This window comes from Elephas maximus, chromosome 5 (genome assembly GCF_024166365.1).
Source record: "Elephas maximus indicus isolate mEleMax1 chromosome 5, mEleMax1 primary haplotype, whole genome shotgun sequence".
Lineage (NCBI taxonomy): Eukaryota > Metazoa > Chordata > Mammalia > Proboscidea > Elephantidae > Elephas > Elephas maximus.
In genome coordinates, this window is record NC_064823.1 from 96,909,041 (window position 1) to 96,919,362 (window position 10,322).

The 10,322-nt window shown below is 37.3% G+C and overlaps 1 pseudogene; it reads left to right on the forward strand.

The window, feature by feature from the left end:
* Window positions 1-7,184: 7,184 nt before the first annotated feature.
* On the forward strand, window positions 7,185-8,784 carry LOC126077156 (SNW domain-containing protein 1-like; annotated as a pseudogene).
* The last annotated feature ends 1,538 nt before the right edge of the window (window positions 8,785-10,322 follow it).

Genomic DNA, 10,322 nt, shown 5'->3' on the forward strand with positions numbered 1-10,322 from the left:
TTCCTGACTTTAAAACCACACAATATCTGCTTGTTCTGTTCCAACTACTGCCTCTTGGTCTAGATACAGGTTCCACACGAGCACAATTAAGTGTTCTGGAATTCCCATTCTTCACTATATTATTCATAATTTGTTATGATTCACAGTTGAATGTGTTTTTATAATCAATAAAACACAGGTAAACATCTTTCCGGTATTCTCTGTTTTCAGCCAAAATCCATCTGATATCAGCAATGATATCCCTCATTCCACATCCTCTTCTAAATCCAGCTTGAAGTTCTGGCAGTTCCCTGTCTATGTACTGCTGCATTTGTTTTTTTAATTATCTTCAGCAAAACTTTATTTGCATGTGATATTAAGTATATTGTTCAATAATTTCTGCATTCAGTTGGGTCACCTTTAGTTGGAATTGGCATGTAAATAGATTTCTTCCAGTCAGATGGCCTGGTAGCAGTCTTCCAAATTTCTTAGCATAGAAAAGTGAGTGCTTCCAGTATTGCATTCATTTGTTGAAACATCTCAATTGGTATTCCATCAATTCCTGATGGCTTGTTTGTCGCCAATGATTCCAGTGCAACTTGGCCTTCTTCCTTCATTACCATTGGTTCTTAACCATATGCTGCCTCCTGAAAGGGTTGAACATTGACCAATACATTTTGGTACTGTTACTCTGTGTATTCCTTCTATCTTACTATTACTATTCTCAAAATAAACCAAAACCAAACCAAACCAAACCCATTGCCGTCAAGTACATTCTGACACATAGTGAGCCTATAGTACAGACTAGAACTCCCCCATAGAATTTCCAAGAAGTGGCTGGTGAATTTAAACCATCGACATTTCTAGTTAGCAGCCCTCACTCTTATCCACCGTGCCAGGACGACTCCATTCTCAAAATACCTCCTGGTATCTGTAAACTTTTTTGCTAAGTTCTACAAATGAAAAAGAAATGCAGTGTACTAATGTTGAACATCATAATTACTTTGTTAAAATGACTTCTAGTGTATTAATACATTAATTAAAGCATAGGATATATGTGTTTCATTATAACATTGAATATTCAACTTAAAACAGATAAAACCTTTTGTTCTGATTTTATTCATCTTTTGTGTCCTTTTAGTTACTCCAATGATGTAGATATAAATTGATAAAACTAGAAGACACATTATACTGAATGATTTACATAATTCATTTAATATTCTGTCAGTAAGAATAGCACGGGATAGGTGTATCTGACTGATATGAATAGGCCAGTTGTACTACTTAATCCTGAGTCTAATAGGAATGTGGTAATGAAACATAACTTAAGGTATCTGTGTTAGTCATCTAGTGCTGCTGTAACAGAAATACGACAACTGGATGACTTTAAGAAAGAGAAGTTTATTTTCTCACAGTAAAGTAGGCTAAAAGTCCAAATTCAGGGCCTCGGCTCCAGGTGAAGGCTTTCTCTCTCTGTTAGCTCTGGAGGAAGGTTGTTGCCCTCAATCTTCCCCTGGTAGAGAGTCTTTTCAGGTGCAGGGACCCCATGTCCAAGAGACCCCCTCTGCTCCTGGTGCTTCTTTCTTGGTGGTACGAGGTCCCCAACTCTCTGCTTGCTTCTCTTTCCTTTTTATCTCTTGGGAAACAAAGGTGGTGCAGGCCATACCCCAGGGAAATTCCCTTTACATTGGGTCAGGGATGTGGCCTGGGTAAGGTTGGTGTTATAATCCCACCCTAATCCTTTCGACATAAGATTACAGTCACAAAATGGAGGACAACTATAATGACAGAAGTCATGTCCCAACCAAATTGATACACATATTTTTGGGGGGACATAATTCTATTCATGACAGTATCTCTTTTCTTTCTTTTTTTCTTTATTACTTAAATCATTTTGAACGACCAGGGCCATGTAAAAAAATCATAACTCCTAGGAAAAATTGGTGTCCAATACAAAATTTATACCTTCACTGTATTCTATGTTGACATATTTATTTACATGTATATACAATACCATAATACTAAAGCCATCATGGCTAAAGTTATCCAAAAGAAATATTATCAACATACAATGGAAATGAAATTTTCCTGATGGTCACTATGAGTCGGAATTGACTCAATGGCCACAGGTTATAATGTATTTATTTGTTGTACTGTCAATATACCTTGAACACTTTTTCTTCATTCACTCACCACATAGTTATTAGATGTTTATTGGGTGTTGGGCACTGCTCTGAATGTTGGTTATACAATGATGAAAGAGAATTCTTTTACTTACTAAGTTTCTAGTGAACTTGTCATTAGACAGTAAACTAGCAATCAACTTGGGATAAAAACTGCATAGAAAATAAAAAGCTTGCTGAATTTAGGATAAACTTTTATAAGGAAATGACATATAAAATATGACTCAAAGTAGAAAAACACAGCTAAGAAAAAAGGAGCAGCATGCGAAAGAATCATGAAGCAATAGAAAACTAAATGTGCAATCAACTGACAGAACATCTTTTTTGTTGTAGGAGAGTAAAAGAGGGTGAATAACATAAATTGCAGTTTGAGATGTAGGCAGAGATTGATTAATACAGAGTTTAATAAGACATACTAAGGATATTGGTTTGTTTTCAATAGTAGTACAAAAGCATTTATTCAGCAGTGTGACATGATATCATTCACTTTCCAAAAATTTATTTGGCCTCTGAGCGAATAATTGACTCTGTTGTTTTTGTTAGGTGCCGTCGAGTCGATTTTGACTCATAGCCACCCTATTCACAACAAAATGAAACACTTCCGGTTCCTGCACCATTCTCACAATTATTGTCATGCTTGAGCCCATTTTTGCAGCCACTGTGTCAATCCATCTCTTTGAGGATCTTCCTCTTTTTCAGTGACTCTCTACTCTACCAAGTATGATGTCCTTCTCTAAGGACTAGTGCCTCCTGATAACATGTCCAAAGTACATGAGAAATAGTCTCACCATCTTAGCTTCTAAGGAGCTTTTTGTCTATACTTCTTACAAGACAGATTTGTTTGTTCTTCTAGAAGTCCATGGTATATTCAATATTCTTCACCAACACCATAATTCAAAGACATTAGTTCTTCTTCCATCTTCCTTATGCATTGCACAGATTTGGCATGAGTAGATTCAGGTGGAATACTCAGGGTGGTATTTTTGCTCTGGTGGACTTGCTCTAATTTCCTTTTCACCTTTTTCATTATTGTTAATTTTGTGTTTGCTGAGTCTTTATGTTTTTCTTCTTTTTTTATTTTGATGGGTAGGTTAGTTATAGCTTCCTTTGTGGTTACTTAAAAATTTATTTTTATTTTTCTAAGTTTAACCATTATTTTGTTTCTTGATATTCCCTTAACTTCCTCTCCATATGGAAATTCTATGGCTACACTGTTTATTCCCACTTATTTATTTATTTGACCTTGTCATCCTTTACTTACTGACATCTCTGGTTCCCTATTTTCAGTCTTTTAGCTTTGACTTGTTTTTGTGACTTCCCTATCTGGGTTGACAACTGGTTGACATGTCCTTTGGTCTAGTCTTGGGCTGTTGTCTGATATTGTTGGTTCTGGAACTGTGGGACTTCCTTTAATATTTCTAGTATTTTTTTTTTTTTTTATTCCCTTAACTTCTGTTTATCTGAAAATGACTTAATTTCACCATTGTATTTGAGAGACAGTTTTATTGCATATGTAATTCTTGGTTGGCAATTTTTTTCCTTAAAGGCTTTATATATGTCATCCCATTGCCTTCTTGCCTGCATTGTTTTTGCTGAGTAGTTAGAGCTCTTTTTTTTTTTTTTTTAGAGCTCAGTCCTATTGGTTCTCCTTTGTAGGTGATTTTTCTTTTATCCCTAACCACTCTCAAGATCCTATCTTTGTCTTTGGTTTTGGCCTGTTTCATTATGGTATGTCTTGGTAACTGTCTTTTGGAATCTACTCTGTGTGAGTTTTGATGAGCTTCTTGGATAGATATCTTCTTGTCTTTCATGATACCAGGGAAGTTTTTTTGCCAGCAATTCTCTCTGTGTTTTCTGTTATCCCCCCCGTTTTGGTATTCCAATCACTTGTGGGTTTTTCCTCTTGAGAGTGTCCAACATAATTCTTAGTGTTTTTTCATTTTTTTTAATTCCTTTTTTCTTATTTTTTCTCAAGTAAACTGGTGTCAAGAGATTTATCATCAGTCTCACTAATTCTGACTTCCATTGCCTCAGTTCTACTCCTATGACCTTGTATTGAGTTGCCAAATTCTGAAAATTTAATGTTAATCTTTTGGATTTCTAGTTGCTGTCTCTCTATGGTTTCTAGCAGACTGTTTAATTTGTTGTTTTTTTCTTATGTTGTTTTCCTGAATTCCTCTATTGTTTTGTCTATGTTGTCCTTTGCTTGCTCTGAGTTTTGACTGATCTTATTCCTTATCTCTTGGAGAGCTCTGTATATTAGTTTTTTTTAATTCTAACTCAGGTAATTCCATGAGCTTATCTTCCTCCAGAAGGTTTCCTGGTTTATTTTGGTCACTTGCTGGAGCCATTTTGCTTTGCTTCTTTATGTGATTTGATAATGACTGTTGTCTCTGAACCATGAATAAGTTATTATATTTATTTATTATATGCTTGTTTATTGTGTCCTAGCTTTTTTGTTTGTTTTGATATGTCCAAGTAGACTGGGCATGTGAGTTACTTTGGTTATTGGCATGTTTGAAGACCTCACATCCTATCTCTAGGTAGTTAGAGCAGCTACTAGGTGTGTGAGCCCATGGGTCTGTTCACTTTCCTTGTGTGGATGTGGCACAGGTGTCCAGGTCATCAGTCACCAAGTGTGTGGTACAAACTCTCACCCTATTGCTCTTTCCACAGATGTAGTTGATTGGATTCTTGGGTATTCCATCTGGTGATATCTACATGTATAGTTGCAGCTTATGTTGTTGAAAAAAGGTATTCGCAATGAAGAAGTCATTGTTCTTGCAGAATTCTATCACGTGATCTCTGGCATCATTTCTTTCACTAAGGCCATGTTTACCAACTACTGATCTTTCTTCTTTGCTTCCAAATTTCAAATTCCAATCACTAGTAATTATTAATGCATCTTGATTGCATGTTCAAGCAATTTTAGACTGTGGAAGTTGGTAAAAATCTTTAATTCTTCATCTTTGGCCTTAGTGGTTATTGCATAAATTTGAATAATAGTCTTATTAACTGGTCTTCCTTGTAGGCCTATGGATATTACCAGATCACTGACAGTATTGTACTTTAGGATAGATCTTGAAATCTTCTTTTTGCTGATGAATGTGATGCTATTACTCTTCATTTTGTGATTTCTGGCATAGGAGAGCATATGATTATCTAATGCAAAATGGCCAATACCGGTCCATTTGAACTTTCTAATGCATAGGATATAAATATTTATGTGTTTTGTTTCATTTTTGACAACTTCCAATTTTCCTAGATTTATACTTCGTATATTCCACAGTTCTATCATTAATGGATGTTTACAGCTGTTTCTTCTTATTTTGAGTAGTGTATCATCAACAAATGAAGGTCCTGAAAACTTGACTCCATCCACATCATTAAGGTTAACTGTACTATAGGGAGGTAGCTCTTCCCCAGTCATATTTTGAATGCCTTCCAACCTGAAGGGATCATCTTATGGCACAATATCCTACAATGTTCTGCTGTTATTCATAAGGTTTTCAAAAGGCCAAATTTTTTCAGAAGTAGACCACCTTTTTTTTTTAGACCACCGGGTCCTTCTTCCTAGCCCGTCTTAGTTGGGAAACTCGGCTGAAACCTGTCCACCATGGGTGACCCTTCCAGTATTTGAAATACTAGTGGCATAGCTTCCAGCATCACAGCAACACACAAGCCACCACAGTCTGACAAACTGACAGACAAGTGGTGGAATGGACTCTAAACTAGCTTTACAGAAATGAGGAGAACAATTAAGAAGCTAATGAGATTATCAAGGTGAGCAATGAGGTAGCCTGAGTTAAGGTTGTATAAGAGAAGATGAACAACCTCCTGTTGTTATCCACAAGGTTTTCACTGGTTAATTTTCAGAAGCAGACTACCAGGTCTTTCTTCCCAGTCAGTTTTCATCTGGAAGCTCTTCTGAAATCTGTCCATCATGGTTGAGCCTACTGGTATTTGAAATACTGGTGGCATAGCTTCCATCATCATAGCAACATGTAAGCCACCTCAATACAACAAATTAATAGATGGGGTGTTGGTGAAGACTATTTAATATACCATGGATTGCCAGAAGAATGGACAAATCATTCTTGGAGGAAGTACATCAAGAATTCTCCTTAGAAGTGAGGGTAGGAAGACATTGTCTCACTTACTTTGGACATGTTATCAGGAGGGAATAATCAGTGCAGAAGAGTATTATGCTCGGTAGAGGATCAGCAAAAAAGAGGAAGACCCTCAGTGAAATGGATGGTCACAGTAGATACAATAATGGGCTCAAAACTAGCAATGATTGTGAGGATGGCATAGAGCCAAGCAACCTTTCATTCTGTTATGTTATGAGTTGAAAGTGACTCAACATCACCTAAGAACAACAACAATCATTCACTAACAGCTGACAATATATATCTCAATTTATGGCAGGTTTATATATATATTTTTTAACAATTAAAGTGTTATCTATGGTTTGATGGTTAAGTGTATGTGTCAACTTGGGTAGAACTTGATTCTCAGCAGTTTTGCAGATACTATATAATCATCCTCCATTCAGTTTAAAGCCAATCATTTGCAAGTCGGTCACTTTCCTTGGGGGCGTGGCCTGCATCCAACATATATGAATGTTCTGGTATAGCTCCCCTCTCTTAATCCTGCATCTGACTCCTCATGCTTTGACCTCCAGTTCTTGGAACTTGAGCCACCATCATTTCACCTGATCTGCCAAGTTTGGGTTCATCAGCCCCTGCAACCATTTGAGTCAGGAGAAGTCTCCAGATTGATACTTGACCCACTGATTTGGGACTTGCCAACCTCCACAAAGGTGTGAGCCACTTACTTGAGGTAAATCTCTCTCTATATATTTACATATAGACACTTCCCTGGTTTGTTTCTCTAGAGAACTCAGCCTAAGACAGAAACCAATCACTGCTGACACTCAGGGAAGTACCTTTCCATTTCTGCTTAGGTACTACCCAATTCTTGAATATTCTGCCCAAATTAACCTCATCTAAGCAGAAGAAGATGGGGATTATCATCTTTTTGCCTACACCAACCCAGGTGTATCAGGTCCAGCTTGAAGCCAAAGAAAAGGCAAATTCCCAGAGATCACAGCAAAACTCACTGGTGTCCTTTAGAAGAGGGCCTCCTCCATACAGGTGCCAGAAAGGCTGGAGACCTCTGCCCTTAGAGGATTTTGGAGATGGAAGCACTTTTCCAGAAAACCATGTGGCCCAGTATCCACTGGATATGGAACAAAGGAAAATGGTGTTCAGTGAACTGATCATTCAGGTGGATGATTAAGGAAAATTAAACTGGATCCAATTGCTCAATAAGGAAAAGTCAAAAGACAAGGTCAGTTATAGCAAATACACTGACCTGATTCCCAAAGAAGTGGTGAATGCAGAAGACCCAGACCTGCAACGACCTAAGGAAGAAACCATTGAGATAAGAGAAAAGAATAGCCTTAGAAAAATCTGTATCAAGAAGGTCACCCAGGCCATGCCAGTTTGAGCAGCTGATAAACCGGCTTCTCCTCTGTACATTCTGTACACACTATCTCAGCAAGGAGTGACTTTCCACTCAGGAGCTAACTAGAGGGTTATTTACATGGTAGAAATGCAAAAAGATCCAATGGAACATCCAAGGTTCAAGATAAATAGGAAAACTCCTCCAGGACTACCTTTTCCTCCTGCAACTGTCATGCATTCTCCAAGTTAAAAGGTGGCCATGAAAGAACAAGACTGGGAGATTCTTCCTTGTATATCAGAATGGAAAAACACAAAGAGTTGCACAATTCCATCAGACAAATGTCTGGCTCCTGAAGGATGAGGATTACAGAGAGTTCATATCAATGAAAATTTAGCCAAACTAGCTGATGCCCTCTGCCTTGCTGATCACAAGGCTCATGAAGCTGTAGAAATGCATGCCCAAGTACAGAGAAAGATAGCTCAGAAAGAAAAGGAAAAATATGAATAGAAACTTTGAGAAACAGCTCAGAAAGCCAGGGAGAGGAGAGCTGAGATCAAAGTCCATATGGAAAAAGACGATGGAAGAGGCTTGTGGAAGGGAAAAAAAAATTGGCATGATAGGTGGAAAGAGAAACACCATTGCTGGAATCTTTCCAGGGCTGCTCCTGAGAAGGGGTCAAAATTGTAGAGAAATGAATACCGAGACATCATTTAAGTCATCACTCTTGGTGTGTCCAGGCCTCAGGCTTGCAATCAAGTTCAGTATGACTGAAGGCTCTTCAACCAATCAAAGGGTATGGACAGTGGTTTTTCAGGCTGAGAAGATTAAATTTACAATGCTTATGATAAAGCCTGGGGATGTAGTCAAGATATGGCCCAGGGTATTAACAGGCCTAGTGAACATTTGGACAAAAACATGCATAGTGATGACCTAGAAGCCAGAATCAAGGTCAGATTTGCTCACAATAAGGAATTTTCTGGTTTAGACGATAGGCAGAGAGGCCCAGAAGGACACACTCAGTTTGAAGATGATCCCTTCAGTTTGAACAAGTTTTTGCAAGAAGACAAAGAGCATAGGTAACTCTAAAAGACCTACAGATAGCAGCCATTCCAAGAAACATGAACAGGAAGTCAAGAAGGGGAATAAGAAATAGATGCACCTCTCCTCAAAGTGAATAAACTATTAGTTATAACCCTAATGATGCAAGTTGCGTGGGGGGAATACTTTGTAAATGATAGAGGAAAAAACAACAAAAACTGGGTGCCAGATCCCAGCACTACTTTTTTGACAGAAGAAAGAGGAGATAGAAAATTCTACCTTGAGCTATTTCATTTTTTCAAAGAGTGGATTGTGCTTGTGCTTCTCCCACCTCTCAGCGTTTGCAGAACATATTGCCCAGCACATAAAAATTAAGACCACTTCCTTTTGTGTGACACTAGTAATTTGGGGTTAATGCGTTTCAGGAGAACAACGGCTTATAAAAAATAAAGTTATCCCAACCTCTGTGAAAAGGACGATGTCCACATATAGGAACTGTCATGCCTAATGAATGTTTACCCTTTTGTGCTCTGTTTTAATATGGAGTGGGGACAGAAAGCTCTTGCTTGGTGTGACTCTGTGTTTCAAATAGAAACGTTTAGTGAGATTAAATTAAATTAAAAAAAAAAATCAAGAGACTTACAAAAAACAAAAGAAAACAAAATTAAAAAAGAGCAGTTTAGGCATAGAGATGGGGTAATATAGACGCCAAACCTCATGCAGATCTCTAAGGAACCAGAAGGTGAAGAGACAAGGACCTTTCTCCAGAGCCGATAGAGAGAGAAAGCATTCAGACTTGTTTATAGCCACCTAAACTGTGAGAAAAAGAGATCTCCGTTTGCTAAAGCCATCCACTTGTAACAATTATGCTATAGCAGCACTAGGTAACTAAGACATATGGTAATATCTAAAGTAAGTGAGAGAAGAGAAGGGCAGAATTGTATAAGGAGAATAATAATTAAGACTAGAAATTACAGTAGGTAATTGGGGCATGTATAAAAATGTAAGATTTTTAGATACAGAATCAAGATATGTGCATATTTTAAAAAGTCAAGAATTTCTTCTCTAAACAATTCTACATTGTTGTGTTTTTTAATCTCATAATCTTCAACATTGATAAATGCATATAATGAGAAGTTTTCAAAGATTAATGGGATTAGTTTAAAATGCAATATATCACCAAAGCATGTGCTTGATTTACTCAAGAATAGGTATAAAAGTATGAAATTAAAGATACAAGAAACATGTTGATGGAATATAAAGTATAAAATGCATGCTTGAAGGTTAGCAATGAGAAATTAGAAGGAGTAAATCAGCTAAATAAAAATAAGAATGGTAACAGGTAAAAAAAAATAAACTAAGAAGTCGCTGTTTGAGAAATAATATAGTGACTACTAGGAAACCCTGGTGGCATAATGGTTAAGAGCTATGGTTGCTAACCAAAAGGTTGGCAGTTCAAATCCACTAGGTGCTCCTTGGAAACTCTGTGGAGCAGTTCTACTCGGTCCTATATGGTTGCTATGAGTCACAATCAACTCTACGGCAACGGGTTTTGTTTTGTTTTTATGTTGCACTCATTAAATTCAAATACATTGGCTACAAAGCATTCATTTAAATTGTGCATTTAGGTCTCTAATTTTGTTTTCTAAGCAA